Here is a 16,269-nt window from a genome sequence, read left to right on the forward strand (position 1 = left end):
TTCCCAATGTGTGTGTGTGTGTGTGTGTGTGTGTGTGTGTTTCCATAGATAGTGTTTTTTCCTAATGAGCTGCTGGTAGCGAACAGGCTCTGCTGGCCTGGTGGAGTTTGACTCCACTGTAATTAACCACCGGGTGCATAATACAGTAAAACCAACAGGGGCAGCGAGTCGTTCACACAGTGCAAATACTGGCGCTGACTCAGAGCAGGCAGCAGGGTTCAGCGCACTGAAAAGATGTCACTTATCTCCTTTTGTTATCTGTAATTCTGCTGGTTATTTTCTTAGTCAATGAATGAATTGTTTGGTCTGCGAAATGAAAAAAAAAACAAGGAGACATTGTCAATATGCAGAGCCTAAGATGAGGTCTTCACAGCTCTTGTTTTGTCTGACCAACACTCCCACACCTAAAGATATTCAGTTAACAACAGGGCTGTCCCAATGGCATTTTCGGGGCTTCAAAGCTTTAGTGACAATTATCTGAATATATTCAAAGTTTTGACAGAATGCAATGGGACCCATGAGTGGTCTATTGCACACAATGTTTCTGTAGGTTATAAATAACTAGGAACGCCACGGGTTGGGCTGCATCACTAGATGCAAAGCAAGCGCTTCACTACAGTTGCCAACCGTGGGAAACTGGCTGCAATTCGTCTCACCTGTTCCTTTTCCTCATCAGACGGCCAATTTAATTGCTTGAAGCGGGGGTCAATGACTGCACCAAGGACATTGGTCTCATTTGGTCACACTTTCCAGTGTCCTCCACCAGTTTGTGTGTGCAAAAACCAAACAAAAATGAAGCCTTTGAATACTGATTTTGACTGTGATAACCATGGCAGCAATTGAAGCTTCGAAGCTTCAAAGCAGCCACTTCAGCACCATTTAACAATGATTTGAGCATTTGATTTGGTTTTCGCTTGAAAAACAACTAAAACGATAAATTGATTACCAAATATTTTCCCATTTATTTTCAACTAATCAAGTTATTGACTAATTCCTTTAGCAACTGCAGCATTATTAGCCTTATTGGTCTGAGTATATTTGATAGGGATGGATGGTATGATAAATGGACTGCACTACTCAGTAACCATTCACATGCACTCACACACTGATGGAACGGCCATTGGAGGCAATCTGGGGTTCAGTATCTTGCTCAAGGATACTTTGACAGGCAGACTGGAGGAGCCGGGGCTCAAACCACCGATCTTCCAATAAGTGGACGACCTGCTCTTCCTTCTGAGCCACAGCAGCCCCACAAAATCAGTATCACAATGAAGTGTGACATTTACCTTGAACAATAGCTATTTTCAATGCATCAGTGGTAGTGGCATTTCCTCTCTTGTGCAGTCTTACTTTTTATATTTGTCTTGATTTGTTGTTTGATCATCTGTTAGGTGTCAGTTTAGTGACATAGGATTCATACTGTTTGCCGTATGTACTCTAAAATAGAAAGTTATGGTCATTAAAGGAATACTTCACCCACATAATGACCATTTGTATATCAATTAGTCATGATGTGTACCTTGAATTGTAACACTGCTTAACTAATTCACATACAAATGGTCATTTTGTAGGTGAAGTATTCATTTAAAGTATCACAGCACAAAAGATTCAGTAATGCAGTAATACATTTGGTTTATGGTCAAATAAGAACCTGGAACCTGTAATCTGCCTCATCATCTCAGTGTACAGCAGATGGCTTTCTTTCGTCTGATGCTGGACTCAAAACATGTTCAGTGTTTAATCCACAGGCACGATCACAGCAACGTCTGCCACAATCCAACACGTGTTTTCCACAGGAGCCTAATACAACTGCAGGCTTAACTTGGAGTGATGCATGCCCACCACCTCAACGCACGTCGTAAACTGAACTGAGAAACCCAGCGAGCCGCTCACACCAGACAATGGCGCACTCAGTTCCTGGGCTCCGAAATGACAAAATTGCTTAGATGGCTTCCAAATGGTGTGTGTGTGTGTGTTTGTGGGCGTGTGTGTGTTGTGAACATGTGCATACAGTAGGTCTGTGCTGCTGCCTGTGAGACTGTAAGTGTGCGAGCCTTTTAGTGTGTGCATGCATCCACACCTACCTCTCCCTGTCAGCCAGGTCTCCCTCTAATTGACACGTAGCCGTTCCGCTGTAGCGCCAGTTCGCAGTGCCGGACCGGTCCCTCCCAAACCACAAGGGACTCTTTGTTTGTAATTTATGAATTAGTGTGTGGTTTGGGTTACGAGAAGAGAGGGCGGGTCGGAGGCTGACGGCACAGGAACAGGAACAGGAATGAGTCCGGCCTGCTCCTGCGCTCATTTTGATTTGCTGGAAGTGAACGTGCTTTTTGTTTATTATTCCAGATTAGCAGTCTGGATGTACTCTGGAGATGGACGGAGAGATTGAGAAGGAGGGTAGAAATGACTAATGTGGAAGATGAATGAGCGTCTGTTTGTCTTTTTTTCCTCTTTTGGACCCCTTTCCTTCCCCCACACACAGAGATGTGACTTCATGTTTGACAATGCCGTGATAATCTGTTTAAATCTGTGTCCAGCCGTCAGATAAGGCTGACTGCTCTGTTGTAAAAACAGAAAGTCAGACCTTCTCGTTCTCTCCCCCCTTCATCTTTACAGCATGGCGTAGCTTCATACCCCCCAGCTCGGAGCGCTCTCGCCGCCATCCATTGGCTTCCTTTTGCTCTTTTTCATCAAGTGGTTTTATTTACTTTGTCTAGTCTGAATGGAACCTGGCGCTGTACTAAGCTTTGGCCTGGTTCTCTCACAGAAAAAGCGAAGCCCTCTTTCCCTTTCCAACCCCCATCTTTTTTCTCTACCCTTGATTTGATTTTTATCCTTCCCTTCTCTGTTCTCTGTTTTCCAAACTCAGCATGCATTCCTAATGGCTTCAACGCTCCTGGAGGGGTGTTTTCATTTTTCCTTCCTTCCTACTTCCCTTCCTTCCCTCTTTTCTTCCTTCCTTCCAGAACAAGTCTTTAAGAAATAAGTCATTTTGAAGTAGGGAGGTGAGGGGGTCTCCTGATAGCCAAAGCAGATGTGCCCCCCCTCCCCAAAAAAAAACTTCCTGGCATTCTTGAGCACCAACATGCAGCTGCTTGCCGGGGGTGCTGGGGTTCTCCTGTCCCCCATATCTCACCCTATACTCCCCTTTACCACCACCTATACATCCTCATACCATCATCTGCATGGCTTTGGCCCCAGTTTCGCCCTCCCATCTACTGTATGTCTCCAGTGTCTCTTCTCTCCAATCATAGCTGCCAGGGACCCCCAGTCTCAGTTATTATACGCCACAATTCTCTGTTAACAAGCTGACTTTACAGACCAGGCTTCCAAAAAGTACAACCCTTTATTTTATAGTTCATCTACAAGAACTTTTCCTTTTCTCTCGGGCCAACTCTCTGTGCTTTGAAAAAAAAAAAAATCTTCTCCTGGAGGAGCAATGTTTTATCACTCGTCTGATGTCTGTGCTGTTGCCCGGACTGGTCCTGGATAGAGGGATTTGAGGAGCCTCATAGCTGTGGGGACTCATTTATCTCCCAGTGAGACTGTGGGGGTAAATCCCCTGGATCCTGCTAGATTTTAAAGGTCAGCAAAGTGGGAGAGGGGGAAAACCGCAGAGGGTTGACATAGGACTGTCCCAAATGCCATTTTTGGGGCTTTGAAGCTTCAGTGATAATTACCTGCAAATATTCAAAGCTTTGACATAGTGATCAATCATGTTCAAATACGCCAGGGTTGTCCAAACTTCTTTGAATAGGGGCCAGATTAGATAACGTAAAAATACCAGGGGGCCAGCTGCTTCTCACATTATGGGTTATTTTTAAAAAATCACATCAAATGAGACAAACACAGATGTTTAATCTTCTGTTTTAGTTTTGCCTGCATACAGTAGTTCCTATTTGGTCCATTTCTACAACTTGTAAGATCGTTCTGCCATCGTGAGGTGAACAGGAAAAATGGAAAATGAACTTGCTTTTATTAACAAGTATTGTCCACCAAAATCTGTCCACTGGCCCAGGCTGGACTTTGGACATGCCTAATATACACTAATAAACCACCTAAACCTGACCCATCTTTGGTAGGATATAGCACCGCTGCGTGTGTGTTTGAGAGGGGGAAGAGAAAGTGGAAGGTGGACTATTGCACGTAATGTTTCTGTACGTTATTGATAACTTGAACGCTGCAGGATGGGCCGCATCACTAGATGCAAAGAAAGCACTTCATTACAAATGCCAGCCGCAGATAGCTGCTTGCAATTTGTCTCATCTGTTCCTTTTCCTTGTTGGACAGCCAATTTAATTGCTTGAAGCGAGGGTTGATGACTCCACCGAGGGCACTGGCCACCTCCTTTCAATTTCTTCCAACAGTTTACTGGTTAAAAAAATAAAAATAAAAATAAAAATGAAGCATTCAAATATTGATTCAGATGTTGGTTACTATGGCAGTGGCTGAAGCTTAAAAGCATTTGGGTCAGCCCTAGTCGTGCAATGATGAGAATAGCTGTAGAATAGAATAGCTTCTCATTGATCTGAGCATATACAGTAGATTGGCAGCTGCAGTTATCCGGTAAGCATGTGTGTGTCCAGTTCATGCTCAGGTCTGAAGGATGTGGACAAAATGCCAGGGAACCTCTTGAATGGCTTTATTCAGCAGGCTTTCTGCCGCTTTAGTTGCCCTTTAGTAAGCCATGCTCACCCAGGGAAATTAATTTTCTCTGCAAGGCACTCTGGTCAGGGTGAAGGACGCTGCCCCTGTGTGTGTGTGTGTGTGTGTGTGTGTGTGTGTTTTCCTGGTTGTTCTGGCCTTAGAGGAACCTTCACAGTAGTCTAGTTAATTAAACCAGAGCATTGCACCATGAGGCGAGCAGAAAAAGCCCAGTGTTGAGGTGCATACCAACTATGTGTGTTCACGTCAGTGTTTTGCCAAAGGTGTGTTTGTTTGCTCACTTGCCTGTCCGGCCAGGTTTGTGTGTACCAGACGCCGGTCAAAAAGATGGATGGCGTTTCTACTCTGCAATACATACTGAAAGTTGCAGCAGTTTGAAAATCAATGAGGGTGTGAACTTTTCTCTGACAACTGCCCTAATGTAGTTACCTTACCCAGATAGCCTCTGTGCACATTAATACAAACAGAATTATCATTACGTTACACTCCAAAACAATCGAGACTAGTGTGAAATTACATTTTAAGACTAACCCTCATTAAATGTTAAGATGTATTTTTTGCCGTTCAGTGATTTCCTGTGTGGGTATGTGCATCCGTGTGTACCATGCCAGCACACATTACTGTCGGATTTGCTGGAAGAAGTAATGCTGCTGTTCTCCTCGCAGGGGACTGGCATGGAGTAGCATGTGGTGTGTTTTTACAGCCCTCTCTTTGCCTTCCCTTCTCCTCCCCCTCGGCTCACCCTGCCTCACCCCCCATTAAACTCAATTTGTTCTGAGAGGCAAGGATCACTCTGAGTCCAGAAACATGTGCTGCATGGGGCTGAAGAAGGCAGAGAGAACTTGATTTAGAGGAGGATTTAGCGGCATGGTGGGAAAGAGAAAGGACTGTTGGCTCAGGGAGGGAGGTATAAATTGGTAGGAGAGTGGGAGAGACATTTATAACATACATTTTAAGTAGTTAATCATCAGCATATAGGTTTAATGTATGCTCTGTTTCTGTCATGCTTTGGCCAGCAACTTATAGCACGTTTTACGACCTGATTGAAATGAGAGGGAGAGACAAAAAAAGAGACAAAGACAGACGATAAAGGGAGGAGAGACAGAGCACTCCTTTCATATCAACAAGGTTTTTTATGTTTTGGCTCGGTGGACTCTTTATTAGAAGTCTGGAGACTTTCAAAAAGCCCAAACACTCCTCAACAATCCACCAAGACTTCCAATAAAGGTTGAAATGTTATGCAGTGGGATTACAGGGTGCCAATTTAATGAAGACTCAAAGTCTCTGTGAAGAGACTCTGAGAGGTGGTTTCTATCTAAACATGTGTTTTAAGTGGGCCCACATTTAGGAGCTTTCAATATACAGTAAACATGTGTTTTGGGTTGCGTTGCCTTAGTAATTTTATCGCTGCTGTATTTCAGGTTGTAGAAATTAGCAGACATGCTTAATGATGTCTGTAGATTTTTACAGCCCGGGGTTTTTGAATGAAGCATTAAATGACTCGCTGCAGATGTTAGGCAGGTTTTCAGATGTCTGTTGGTTGAGGGAACAACATCTGCTGTGAAGTAAATTTGTGTAAGCAATATCTAATAAAGCACTTACTTTTTAGGGCTGAATTTAATCCCACTGCAGTCTAAACTTCAAGAGGTTTAAGCAATATTTATATACAACAAATAGCTACTGATGTTGGAATAGAGAACAGATTTTCGAGGTGATTCACTAATACAGGATATTGGCTTGAAGTATTCTTTGAAGGATAATTGGTGTGGGTAAAAGCAGTTTTTATTTCAGCTGAGTACTGGTATGATAATATTTGATATACTGTATGTCTTCGGATTTCTATTAAAAATGAAATAATAGCATTTGTTAAATTTGAACATTGCCAGTATTTCTTGTAGCAGTTGATCTAATACGCCCTTTCACTGTTAGTAAACAGTATGACGTTTTTGGTGGGCGGGGCTTAGCTGGAAGCGAAACAGTTCTTCACAGACATTAGCCTGCACTAGCTAGCAAGTTCTGTTGGCTTGTTTTCAGTGGAGGGAGATGATGGGAATGGTGCATTCAGAAATACTCATTAGACGACACTTGAACAGTTTCCTCCATTTTGTTGTGCTATCGAAGCTGACGTTAGCTAATTACCTAAAACGTTAGCATTACAGAGAAATCTGATATTTCTTTTAATGAGTGTGAGCTGCACATCTGAGCATTTTTGATGATTGCCTCCATCCTGTCCTTTCGTCTTGTTGCTTTTAACCATAGCTGTCTTTGTTTTTGGGGACAGGCAGTGGCAGCTGGTATGTGTTCAAATTTAAGTTTTGAGCCATGACACTTTATGTTCTGGCACCCAATAACACAACAAGATGCCATTTTAAGACTCCTATGCAGCCTACAGCCCTGTGGTGGCAAGTCGAGTTTTGCCTCCAGCTAACAAACTGACGTCATTGTGACGTAGGCCCTAAAAGGGTCTATAGCATTGATGGGAAAGGTTAGATATTCAGATTGTATTTCTGTTCTTTGATCAACAGGCTTGAGCTTAAACCTTCAGTTCAGCTGCATTATACGCTCAAACATCAAGTAGAGGAGCTTGACATTAGCCAAATTAATCAGTTACATTTCAAATCTTTTAGAGTCCCTGATTGAAGACTTTTAGAGACTTTACAGAAATCACATGATCTGACATGGTCTCGGCTTGAGAAGCTTCACAATGATGTGAGATAAGAGATCTGGAAAACACAGGACACAGAGCTCAAGTAAACATGTGATGTATCACGACCTCAAATGGCCAGGGTCAGTCCACCTATCAATGCGTTCTCTGTGGAAGCAACCTTACTCAAGACAATATTGATCTCTGATAGCTGTTTTCAGGGTCAAAGGTTATCAGCGGTCCTGTAGCAGAGGTCAGGAGATTGTTCTGGAGGAAGTAAACTTCACAGGTCATCTGTTGAATGCTTCTGAAGGTGTTCAGGTATCACTGTTCTATACAGCTGTTCTCTGTGTGTTCTCTGTATTGCCGGTTATAAAAAAAGGAAAATAATTTTGGTTGTAAGTTATATCTTCTAAAAATTTGTAGAGAAAAGAAAAAAATCAGATGTGGCGAGAAACACCAGCAGTCAGACAGCCAAACCCTCAGGTTAGCCAAACTTTGTTGGAAGTTAAAAAAGCTGCCAATCATTTTTAGCCAAACCAAATATCCATCAGTGTGCACACAGTTTTCCCTTAGCACAGGGGATTATTTCATGGATGACAGTTTTACTTTCACATAAAGTGGTTTATATAATCTGGCAAAACTGTCCGATCGTCTGAGTGCTCATGTTTCTTGCTATGTCAGGCTTCTATTTAGCAGTATTCACCATGTTCTGAGGTCTCAGCAATTAACTTGGTTAGTACAGCATTTTCATATAACTGATAGAAATGATGGCCAAACCCAAGCTGTAATAAAGTGAAGTTTTCTTTTTGAATATTATGAGGATATATATGCATCTTGAGATGTATTGTACAAAAGTCTTTGATTTGAGCTCCTTACAAAACGCCACTTTAAGTCTCAGAAATAGTAGGACATAAATAAGGGAAGTTTAAAAAAAACTGGATCCAGTACCTCCATCTTCAGACTGAAGCAGTGCCATCAACTAATGTCAAATGTTAGCATGAAAGCATGGTAAAGATGCCTTGAGTTGGATGCAATCACAATGTGCTGTGACAGTGTTTCTAGGTTTTTAGCCACGACTCAGATTTTGATATACTCAAGCACATTTCGATCAAGAGAGACTCATTCTGAGAGAAGAGAATATTTATTTACATGTGCACATAAGTATGAGAAATGGGAAAAGGTTTTGGCGATTAGACCCCATCGAGATATCATCTATTCCAGGAGGGTGGTAAAGACATAGATTAGGGAACCTCCCCTCAATTGAGTCTAGACACTGGCGGTAGTGATGAGATGAGATGAGATGAGATGAAGAGGGAGCTGAGGATCTGGATGTGAAGACGAGTTGGCTTTTGATGAGCTTGTTCTAGGCTCTGGATAAGGTGACTGGAGGTACGAGGTAAGTGACAGCTGACAGGAGCAGACAGGAGAACACATTTAAAATTTGGCAGTAGTAACATGAATGGCTGAAGAAGAGTGTGGCAAAGTCTGATTGAATAACCTGGAAAGGGACTGTCCATAGTCAGCTGATTGGTGGAAATGGTGGGAGTGGGAAAGAGAGAGAGTTGTGAATGGATATCGCATCAAGAAAGTCTTCCTGACTGAACTTACATTGGGCTTCATACACGTACCCATTCAAAAACAAATCAGTCGTGCACCCAACTGCACACAAAATAGTTAGTTTATCGATCATGAGACTCTTGTATGCTTTCATTGGCTTGCTGTGTAACATTAGAAACATTGGGAGGTCTTGAGGACGAGGTAATTTGTGACAACATGGGTCCACACTGTGCACATCAGCCACCTTTATTCATTTTGTATGGATCATATCTAACATGAGTTTCAATGTTCTGATGATACCTGCTGCCATCAGGTTCGTCCAACCCTTTAAACATTCATGTTCCTATATTTTCAATTCACGCGCCATATGGATTTATCACTTCCTGCCCTGTATCTGAATTTAATAGTCACGTGATTGCAAACAAGGTTTGCAGGTAGGTTTTTAAGGTTAAGATAAAGCCAGGCTAGCTGTTTCCCCTGTTTCCAGTCTTTATGCTGAACTAAGCTAATCAACTCCTGGCACTTAGCATACAGAAATTAAAGTGATATTGATCTTGTCATATAACGCAAGAAAACCGTAACAGTATTTCCCAAAATGTCAAAAACTCAAACTTTATTAACTTTTTATCATGACATATGATCACCTATTTGCTCTCACACATACTGTAAATGTAGCACTTATGCTTGTGGTGTTTTTGTTCAGAGCAGCACTTGATAAGAATATTATTCCCCACAGGTTTAAAATATATTCTCACCCATTGGGATGTGTCCTAAATAGCCTGCAGGCAGGCTCTGAGCCCCAGCCTAGCCCAGTACAGTAGAGCCACGCTGGGCTGTTATTTAAAAATCTCCCAGAGAACTCCATCACTGTGATCTCGAGCCAGAGCCCACTGATCTAGCCTCCAAACACCACCGCCACCTCACTCTTCCTTTTCCTTCCAACCGAGGATGAAGGGATGATGGAAGGAGGGATAGAGGGAGGGAGGAAGGAGAAAAAAAAGGAGGGATGCATTCTCTCTGGCCTTCTTTGGCATGCTTTTTTTTCTTCTTCTTCTTTCTTTTTTTACCCAGCAGGCCATCTGTTTCCTGTCTGCAACATGACACCAGAGCCCGATTGGGTTCTGCTACTCTTGAGGTGTGTGTGTGCTATTGTGGGCTTTATGATTAGCTGCTATCCTAATGCAGCTGGTCATTTATGTTGGTACAGAGTGGCCCATGTGCTCTCACGTGATTCAAGTGTGATATAGTAGACATGCTGTGTGTGGGAAACGCTGACTTGTGTAATACTGATACATTTTGAGTGTGCTCAGTGGCTGATGTGATGTAGAAGTGTCTCTGCCATCTAGTGTCATGCACATACACTTGTTGGTATGGAGCAGTTTGGATGCTCTTTGAGTGTACTCTGCTCAGGTTTATAGCCTGGTACTAGTGGCTGTTTAGTCTGACCAGTATTAAGTCTTGTGTATGCTTGAAGGAGGCAGTCTCTGTTTGGATCTTGGCTTTTCTCCACTAATAACAGTAATGGAGCTGCTTGGATGGACCTGGATAATCCCCACTCTCTTCTTTCACTTGCTCTTCATGAAAGTGAAGGAGTGAAAATGAAAGTCTACTGAGCATTCAGCTTTACTGTCAATCCTGTTACGCTGATGATACGCTGGCATCTTGGCATTAGACAGCTCAGTCAACAAACTAGAAAAATCAGACTATCCTGTCTTTCACTTTCTCCTGTCTAACCCTGTCAGATGGGGATTTTCCACCCCTAGGCCCGAAAAGCTGGACTTCTCCCTCTGCCAATGTGTTTGTTTTTAATTGACGTGCATAATGACGTCCGTCAGCTAAAGCGAAGCCAGACCTCCAAGTTGTGTTTGTTTAACGAGGCCACTGTGGGTCTAGGCCTCCGTTAGCCAAACCAGACACATTTTGGGATGCTACTTTTGTGCAGTCCAAAATTTTGGTAGCTTGCTGATGCAAGCAAACGCACATCAGGACTCTGCTGCTGTCAGGGCCAGATTTACTGTCGTTTAGAGAAGGCTACATTGAAACATCAATCTAGGAGTCCGAAGAGGTTGATTTCCTGTGGATTGAGCTGCTAATCTGTAAACATTGCCTATTTAGTGGGTTAGCATTTTGTACTTCAAAGGAATTCTTTGACCCTCCAATTATCATTTGTGTATCAAATACTCACCCCACGCTAAATTCATCAAGTAAACTGGCTTTCTCACATGCTTCCACGATGGACAGAGAATCCAAAAACAGAAAATTTCTTGAGTTGATGTCACTGGGGTCTGCATTTAACAACAGCAACACACTCACACAACTTGTGCAGTATAATCCAAGTCTCTTTTATCCAGTCATAGACTCAGTACTTCCCAAACACATGCATTTTCACTACAGCTTTATTATGAAATATACTTAACAGGCGTAAACAGTCCCATGCACGGACGAATAGCGCACCTGAGATTTTATGTGGAAGTGTATTAAATAGTAAGGGCAAAAAAATGCATGTGTTTGGGAAGTACTGAGCCTATGAATGAATAAAAGAGACTTGGATTATACTGCACAAGTTGTGTGAGAGTTTGCCATTCTTTCTCACTTAAATTCATCAAGATTGTTTGTTGTCAATCGAGAAAAAGTAACGTTTTCCGTTAAAAGTTTTCCACACAATTTCAAGGTAATACAGAGAAAGTAACATGAGGGGAGAAACTGATATAAAAAAAAATCATTTAAGGGATAAAATATTGCTGCATTTAGGGAGGAATTAGCTTAACCCTCTCAGCCAAAACCAATGAACCATGAAGTTCTATTACCATATAGAACTATATACAAAAACTGTTGTATTTTATATGAATGCACCCACCTAGTGTTTACATGGTGCATTGAGATTTATTACCAACTGTAACCAGTAACTCATCAGTGCTCGGGTTGGCTGGCTTTCTTTACAGATTTGTAGACTTTTTCATTGGAATTCTCTTGTTTACAAAACTACTTCCAGCATATTTATGTGTAGCCAAAAACTGAGAATTGCTGTGCTCTCAGAACATGTTTTTATTGTCTGTACTGAGTTTGGTAAGCGAGCATTTACATATGCAGCTCGTTATATGTGGAATCTTCTGCAGAAGGACTTAAAGTTACACTCTTTGGTTCCTCTCGGATGTTTCAAAACTGTGTTGCAAGGTTTTTGTACACAATCTTCTATATGCCAATCTCACGGTGTATCCTGCCTGGTTTTTGTAATCATGTGTAGTTGACCTTTTTTGCATTTTTATAGTTCACTTCTAGTATATATTATCATACGTTATCATACTTTTTTTGCACGATAAAAGTTCAAAGACTGTCATAGAGACCCACAGACCCCCAACATTAGAAGTGTTACAGTCAGCCACATGCTCTATGTTTTGATCACAAGATTCCATCTCTTTCATTTGCCTAATAAAGTGCCTGTCAGTGTTAATATGACAGTTGCCCTATAAAGGTCAGTGCTGATGAGTTCATGGGTGGTCCTCCAGCTACTAAGAACCACTTTAGTGTGATCTCTGGCTCCTCACAATGTTGGCATATACCTGACCCTGCATGCATGAAATGCTGAAGTGAAATTATTGTGAGCATAATTAAAGTACTGTAATTTAAGGACATAATTTCCAGTGAATTCATTAGCAGATATTTAAAGTAATAGTTCAAGATTTTGGGGAATACCTGAGCGTTAGATGAGAGGATTGGTACCACTTTCTGTCTCCACACAGGAGATAGTAGCTTAGCCTAGCAGAAAGTCTTCCCACCAGTAACTCAAAAGCTTACAACTTATATGATATCTCATTTGTTTATTCTGACAAAAAATAAACAACAAATATTGTTTCAGGAAGTCTTTTGTGCCAGACTATTTCTTGGTAACTTCCTGGAGTCTCTGATGGTTGCCTGGCAACTACTCCCAGCCAATCTTAATTCTTAGAAAAAAAGCATATATAGGGTCCAGTTATATATAGAGCCAGGTCCAGTTTTCTGCTACCTTTTTTTCATTATTTCCTATCAGCCTATACCGTGGGCATTCACAAGTTGCTAAGGAGCAACCCCCACAAATATTTGGGCACTACAATGGCATTAATAGTCATACAAGTCAGAAATTTGGCAAGGAGTATCCTGACCAGGGCTAGGCAAGCCAGGGCCCTCCAATATTGTCCAAATCGGCCAAGCAGTTGCTGAAATATGGTCTGTATAGGTGATTATGCTATTCAGTGCTAATTATGCTAATTATTTCCCAACATATTCAAGTTAGCATCTGGCAATTTCTAAATGCTGGGCACCCATTTCTAACATGAAACTTTGGGGAACTGAACACTTCCGGATTCACATTGCTGGCAAGAGGACTCTCTGGAAGGCTAGTGACTGAAAATTCCTTTTTGCTGATTTGAGGTATAGTGTCAAATTTAGGCCAAAGCAAGTGTAATTTTCAAGACAGAAGGGTCAATTGAAGCTTATCAACTTGGGAAGTTTTCTCTGAGAAAGTGAACCAGTGACATTAAACACAAAGTGATGAAAAATAATAATTTTTGATGAGAATTTGTCAAACGGACGGTCATTTATTTTTGGTTTTTTTTGGCATGTTATGTGTGATATTTTGAAATAAAAGGGCAGCAAGCCCCAGAATCTTATTTTGCTACTTTCCTGTTTGTGTCAGGATACTTCTTGCCAAATTTCATACTTGTAGGACTATTTATGCCATCGTAGTGCCATAGTATTTGCATTTACACCATTTCGCCAGGAATATGTCCCACAAAAGGGGTCTTGGGTCCCCTGAGACCAAACGGCCCTAAGTTGGGGTGCTTGTTATCAATTTGTGATTGCCCAAGGTACAGGCTAACAGGAAATAATATCAAAAATGTGTCAGAAAACATCATGACTCCCAGCCTATATATGCTAATTCCAAAATGTCAAAGTATTCCTTTAAATTTCTGCCTGCATGTTTCACGTCTTTCTCCTTTCAAGTATCATTTGTATTCCTCCTACAGTGACTGGTACATCGACATGATGGATATAAATATTTTTGTCTGTTTGGTTTAAAGCTGATCTATCTCCCTCACCCTCAGGAAAAGCCATAATTTTTCCATCCCTCCCACTCTAACTTCCTGTCTTCCTCTGTCTCGGGATTGAATATATGTGCCAGTAAGGTGTTCTGCATAATATGTGTGTGAGTTAAAGTGTCAAGTGTTGACCCGCGTGTCAGTGTATGCTTGTGTGAGTCTGTCTTATGTCAAATCTGCGCCGAACCCCCCGCAGCAAGGCGATGTGAAAAAAGACACAACCATCACAGATCAAATTGCATTTTCTAACTCTGTAAGCCACATTTGGCCCACTGTTGGAGGGTTTCTGCAGCCGTTTGATACCGGAAAGATTTAGAGCACAGCTGGAATGAAAATACTGCAGGCAGGGATCAGGATTGAGCAGACAGATCTTCTCAGCTGTGACACAGGGTTGATTGCTGGTGGGTAGAGAGTTATTTGTTACTGCATTAAGGGTTATAGGGATAAAGACGGGTGGGTAAAGCTACTCTATCATTTATCCATTAGCCCCACTGCATTTTTACTTATTGTTTGACCTCTAAAAATCTGTTAATAGCTTCAAATGTAGATGTATTTTTCACAGAAACCAGGGATATTTCAAAATGGAGAAACAATCGATGTTTTATAATCAAAGTATCAGAACCAGTAGATGATAAAGGCAACTGTTAAGTGAACTCTGTAGAAGTTCTTCCCCAATTAAGGAGAATGGGACACAACCAATGAATGTTACTTGGATCGCTTAGAGATTTTCAACCAGAAGTGCTTTGACTAGCTGCACAAAAAAGTCACAGCGCTCTGGAAAAGGATGCTGGGTGCGGTACACACATGCTTTCTCGTCATTGGGAACAATTTTAAAAAGAGGCTGGCAAGCAGAATAGAAAATGCTGTGCAGACACAGGCTCTAAGTTTGCCACACTGAATGACTCCAGCAAATGTTTTTGCTAAGTTTGCTTGATTTAGGGTATTGTCAAATCTGCGGTGCGATTTGTTTGGGTAAATCTTAACACAGTATTTGTACTTAGGTGAACCAAGACGCTGTAGAGGAAGTGGTCTTGGTCTGGTCACAAATCCTTGAGCAGCTTGTTTGCGGTGGGAAAGTGACCTGACCTCGTTCTGACCCAACTGCAAGGCCGACTCTAATCATCCTCCGAAGCCAAATGTGCCTTGCATTCTGGGATGTGGTCAAATGAAATCAACAGTTTCTAGCAGATGGAGAAAAGGCATCAAATTTACCGATGAACTATAGGTTTTAAAACATCCTCATTTCCTGTGTTGCTTGAGTGAGTTGGTGGCGACTCTGCGTTCGACGAATACAAAGTTCTCAGTGTTCACAAACCAAACAGTGATAGAATTTGCAAAAGAAACCGAGCAGCGAAACCAGGTTTGAAGCCACTAACAGGTGTAAAGTTTGAGTAAGCCCTTATGGGTGCTGAATTTTAGAGGTTTGCAAACAGTGTTTTATGTGTGTTTACCTTCCACCACAACTCTGGCTGCATGTTTCAAGTGTTTATTTCCTTGTGCTCATACAGAATATCCAATTGAGACTCAAGGACTTGAGATCATTTGTAATGTTAGAGCTCTTTTAGTTCAGTTTCTTTATCTAATCACAGCCGTGTGATTACAGACTGCAGGATCTCTGATGTCCCCCTGGCACTTCAGCCACGGCGGCAGGTGTTTGTTTTAAAGACTGGTGTAAAAGTGTCTCTGGCAGCCTCTGCGTCTATCACTTCTCTCTCCCATGCTCTTTCTCTCTCCACTCGTAACCCCTAGGGACATACATCTGCATCTGTTGTGGCTCAAGCTGTTTTAAGACCATGGCTAACTTGACAGGGGCAGGAGAAGAGGACAGGACATAGATTGGATGGAACAGAAAATGCAGAAAGGACAAACAGATAACCAGCTGTACCCTGAAAGTCTCTGCAGTTGGGCCCACGTGGGACATTTCAGTTTCTAAAATTAGAGTTATGTCATCATCTATGGACAAGGGATGTCAGTATCAGTTAGTTTTGCTTTCGACAGGCTGTCACCAAGTAACCAGTAACTAACTGGTAAATCTTTATAAAAAATTGCAAAATGACTTGTAATTCGAGAGGCCTTTCCTTTTAGTCCAGCGCTCCATTGACACCGTGAGCTTTAGCACCACATGTCAAAGCTTTATCAACTTAAAGGTGGTGAAATTATGTTTTGAGATGTTAATGTCTTGCCTTTTATTTTATTTTATTGTATGTTGGTTTAACTGACAGCTAGCTGCTTAATATGTGGAAACATAGGGCCCACTGCCCACCCTCCGGTGTCTACCAGTTAGCTCACATAAGCCTTAGCCGCTCTGCACTGCGCACCATTTGG

The 16,269-nt window shown here is 41.9% G+C and overlaps 1 protein-coding gene across 2 annotated transcripts in view; it reads left to right on the forward strand.

The window, feature by feature from the left end:
• Positions 1-16,269, forward strand: part of eva1aa (eva-1 homolog A, regulator of programmed cell death a) — a 113,852-nt gene that overhangs the window by 69,128 nt on the left and 28,455 nt on the right. The gene's annotated exons all lie outside the window — the stretch shown is intronic.

The sequence above is a fragment of the Epinephelus lanceolatus genome, chromosome 13 (assembly GCF_041903045.1).
Source record: "Epinephelus lanceolatus isolate andai-2023 chromosome 13, ASM4190304v1, whole genome shotgun sequence".
Taxonomy (NCBI): domain Eukaryota; kingdom Metazoa; phylum Chordata; class Actinopteri; order Perciformes; family Serranidae; genus Epinephelus; species Epinephelus lanceolatus.